Source organism: Symphalangus syndactylus, chromosome 14 (genome assembly GCF_028878055.3).
Source record: "Symphalangus syndactylus isolate Jambi chromosome 14, NHGRI_mSymSyn1-v2.1_pri, whole genome shotgun sequence".
Taxonomy (NCBI): Eukaryota; Metazoa; Chordata; class Mammalia; order Primates; family Hylobatidae; genus Symphalangus; species Symphalangus syndactylus.
In genome coordinates this window covers 97,899,992-97,904,656 of record NC_072436.2, presented here as the reverse complement: position 1 = coordinate 97,904,656, position 4,665 = coordinate 97,899,992, and the positions used below count along the sequence as shown (strand labels likewise).

At 44.3% G+C, this 4,665-nt stretch overlaps 1 non-coding gene across 1 annotated transcript; it reads right to left on the bottom strand.

Annotated features, from left to right (window-relative positions):
• Positions 1-3,150: 3,150 nt before the first annotated feature.
• On the bottom strand, positions 3,151-3,257 carry LOC129463253 (U6 spliceosomal RNA). The gene has a single exon (XR_008651062.1). It is a non-coding gene; the product is annotated as a U6 spliceosomal RNA (small nuclear RNA).
• Between the last annotated feature and the right edge of the window lie 1,408 nt (positions 3,258-4,665).

The window sequence follows — 4,665 nt, the reverse complement described above, 5'->3', positions numbered from 1 at the left end:
CCCTCTCAGGAGCAGGTTAATCCATCCCTCAACATGATCCCCATCCTGGAACTCAGCCCCAGGCCAGGCTGGGCAGTGCCAGCCGATTCATGCAGTGCAGGAAGATATCATTGCCAAAGCTGCTCTAGGGCAGACTTGGGGTGAGGGGGCAGGACAGAAAGCCCACGAGGAGCAAGAGGCCCTAGAATTGGAGAATTCCTGAAGATCACTCCTGCATGAAGGGAAGACATGCGAACATTTTTTCAACTTCTTTAGGCAGATATAACACACTCAGTAAAACACACTCGTCTTAATGGTGTGGCTTGATGAACTTTTATATACAAATACACCTGGATGAAATGTAGAACATTGCAAATACCCCGGAAGATTCCCTGGATCCCCTTCCCAGTCAATATTCTTCCCCCTCAGAGGTGACCATGATTTTGAACTTCTCTCACCGTCAATTAATTTTGCCTCTTTTTGAACCTCATTGAAATGGAATCACCAACAGTATGTGCTTTCACGACTAGCTTACCTAGTTCATCCTGTCTATGAGATTCATCCATGTTGCAGACACACTAATGACCCCATGGCACCTCCCACACTCCAGGTGCTGTACCAAGGACATCATGGTTACTTTTTTACACTAAGGCCTTGACATTGAACCCATTTTCCAGATAAAGAAGTTGATTGAATCAGCAGTTCATTGCCACACGGTCAGGACTTCGAGAGACTGGAATTCAAACCCAAGAGAGAACCAGAACAGATTCTCTCTTCTCTTTTCTCTTAACAGACTTACAGAGACCTGCCTCCATTATACCTAGAGACTACAGCCTGGAATTTCCTCACAAAGGAGACCTGTTTCAGAGTTTTGTGCACTTGGGAACCCAACAGGAGCACCCATTTTACTTTAGTCCCCTATTCTGTGGGGGACATGGGCAAGGCAGAAGAGGAGGAGTGAGCAGCAGGTGAGGAGGGCATCTCAGGAGGCCCAGACCCAGGCAGAAAAGGTTTGACAGGAAGAGAATGAAGAGGTTCATTCATTTAGTCGGCCAATATTTATTGAATGCCTGCTGTACGGCAGGCGCTGTCTCAGGCGCTTGCTTTTTGGTTATCTACCTGTATGTATCAAACCACTCTAAAATGCAGTGGCTTAAAATGGACAACAAACATTTATTATCTCTTACAACTTTATAAGTTGGCTGCGCAGTTCTTCCACTGATCTCACCAAGGGACTTTTATGCTGCTGCAGCGAGATGGCAGCTGGAACTGAAGTTATCTGGGAGCTAGACTGGGCTGGCTGAGTCAAGATGGTGGCCTCACATGTCAGGCACTCTAGAAAGAACCTGGAGGGCTGGGCTCGGCTGGGACTGGTGCATTGCTGGGATTCCTTCTCTCCTGCCATCCTGTACAGGCTCCTCCTTCTCCATGTGGCCTTTCCACATCTCCTCTTCATGTGGATTTCTCCAAGAGGGTATCCAGACTTCTTACCTCACAGCTAAGGGCTCCTAGAAGTAATAAAGTGGAAGCCACCAAGCCTTATTAAAGCTTAGGCCTGGCAAAGGCATGGCACCACTTTGGCCATATTTTGCTGCTTAAGGTGAGTTACAAGCCTGGACCAGATTCAGCACGGGAAGGAACTCTACGAGGGAATGAATATCATCCAGGGCCATCTTTGGAGAGTAGCGACCACCCCCCAAAAAAGAAAATCATTTTCTTTTTTCATTTATTCAACAAACATTCACTGTCAGGCACATACTTCCTTCTCAAATAGAGTATACTTAAAGTAAACACCACTTTTGTTTGACTCACTATCATTCAAGATACCAGCCACTGAGAAGCTCTGTAAAGGGTAAATAACATTCATTGAGAGTTTGCTGCATACCAGACCCTGAGCGCAGTGCTTTACAAAGTCTAACTCATCTACTCCTTACTTGTTTTCCCTCCTTTGAAGTAGGTATTATTGTTTGTCCTGTTTTCTAGATCACTTAGAAAAGAGGTTATCTACTGCTGAATAACAAACCACCTCCAAACTTAGTGGTTTAAAACAACAATAATCATTTATCATTCGTGGTTTCTTTGGATCAGCTGGGAAGTTCTGGCTTGGGGTCTCACGAAGTTGTAATCAGACTGTGACTGAGGATGGGATCACTTTCAAGGCTTCTTCACTCACAGGTCTGGCGCCTGGGCTGGGAGGACACAAACAAGCGGAGGCTGCAAAAGCCAGGGTCTTTCAGGCATCTCTCTATCTGTGTGGCCTCTCCACATGAGCTCTCCAACATGGCAGCCCCAAAGTAGCTGGACGTTTTTTTTTTTTTTTTTTTTTTTTTTTTTTTTTTTTTTTTTGAGACGGAGTTTTGCTCTTGTTGCCCAGGCTGGAATGCAACGACGTGATCTTGGCTCACTGCAACCTCTGCCTCCCAGATTCAAGCAATTCTTCTGCCTCAACCTCCTGAGTAGCTGGGATTACAGGTGCCCACCACCACGCCTGGCTAATTTTTTTTGTATTTTTAGTAGAGATGGAGTTTCTCCATGTTGGCCAGGCTGGTCTCCAACTCCTGACCTCAGGTGATCCACCTGCCTTGTCCTCCCAAAGTGCTGAAATTACAGGCATGAGCCACCGTGCCCAGCTATAGCTGGAGTTTTTTACATGGCCACTCAGTGATCCAAAGTCACATGTGACTTGCTCTTCGTTGCCTTCTGCCATGAATGTGAGGCTTCCCCAGATATGTGGAATTGTAAGTCCAATTAAACTTCTTTCTTTTGTAAATTGCCCAGTCTCAGGTGTGTCTTTATCAGCAGTGTGAAAACGGACTAATATATCTGGTGTTTCCAACTGTGTAGTTTTCAGCTTGTTTCCTTCCCATAGAATTTTGGGGGTCCAAAAGCCTTTTTTCATTTCACACTATTCTGACCCTTTTTGCCCAAGCTGGTGGCGCTTCTGACAAAATAATTCTTTTAAAAACTGTGTGGGTTTCCCATGAATCCTATTGGGGCTCACTCTGTTAGTCAAAAGCTATAACCAAACGTTTCATCAAGAAAACATTCTCTACATTCTCAATGTGAGGCTGGTGTAAAACAATTTACTTAAGATACTTAGAAGCCCTGTTGTTTAATGAAGAGGATCTGTGAGGCACAGTCTTTTTTATTTTATTTTTAATTTGTTCTTATTTTAATATGAAATGCTTCATGAATTTGCATGTCATCCTTACACAGGGGCCACGCTAATCTTTTCTGTATTGTTCCAATTTTAGTATATGTGCTGCTGAAGAGAGCACTGAGGCACACTCTTGAAATACTTAGAGGGTCTTTGTCTATTCAAAATATTTTATGAAGCCTTAGATATTTCTGAGATTTTAACAAAGGTTCTTATAGTCCCACTCTGGATTTTATCTTCGTCCTGAAGCCCTTTCACACTTTGAGAATCTTTTGCCATCTGGGAGGCTGAGAATGAGAACCAGATTTATTTTCAAACCCAGCAAGCCCCTGGCTCTTTTATATGTTTTATAAATTTTGCTTGAAAGTTAAAGCTTCCTTTTAACTCATCTTTCTCTGTCTTTATCATATACAGCTAAAACAATCCAACTAGCATTTTCTAATCCAACTAGCATTTTCAACAGTCTGCTTAAAAATTGTTTTAGCCCAAAGCATTAGTTCATTAGTCATATTTTCTTTTTCATTTTTCTTTTTTTTCTCTTTTTTGAGAGGGAGTCTCACTCCGTCGCCCAGCCTGGAGGGCAGTGGCACAGTCTCAGCTCACTGCAACCTCTGCCCTCTGGGCTCAAGCGATTCTGCAGCTTCAGCCTCCAGAGTAGCTGGGATTACAAGCATGAGCCACCAAGTCTGGCTAATTTTTGTATTTTTAGTAGGGACGGGATTTCTCCGTGTTGGCCAGGCTGGTCTCGAACTCCTGACCTCCTGTGATCTGCCCACCTCGGCCTTCCAAAGTACTGGGATTAGAGGTGTGAGCCACCGTGCCCGGCTTTCATTAGGCACATTTTCTATTGCTTACATAACTTCAAGTGACAATGTTACTAACTTTCTTCCACCACATAATAAGGGTTTGTCCCCTTTCCTTCTGCTTCTAATAACATTTTCTCACTTTCCTTTAAGCCCTCACCAGCAACTTCCTCGGGAACTATCAGACTTCCATCAACAATATCCTCAAAGTCCTTACAATCTCTACCCATCTCCCAGTCCTAAAGCCGCATGACTTAGGTTCTGTGATGGCAGCATTCCATTTCCAGGTTATAGAAAAGTCTGCATCAGCTATCTATTGCTTGATAAGAAACTATCCCCAAACAGTGGTCTTAAGACAACAACCATCGTTTATTTTGTTCATGAAGTTTGAGGGTTGACAGGGACTAAGCTAGGCAGTTCTCACTCAGGGTGTCTCATGAGTTTGCAGTCAATTGGTGGCTGCGGCTGAGGTCAGCTCAAATGCTGGGGTCTAGACTAAGAGGTTCACACTGCTTGGGGCTGGATGGCTGGGGCTCCTCAGGAATCTCTCACTTTCAATGCAGTCCCTCTACAAGGCAGCCTCAGGGTAGCTGAGTTTCTTTCACAGCAGCTGAAGCCTCCCTACATGAGTGTCCCTAAAGGAATCATCAGAAGCTGCAGAGTCTTTTCTGACATAGCCTTGGAAATCACACAGCGTCACTTTTGCCACATTCTATTTGTCTAGGC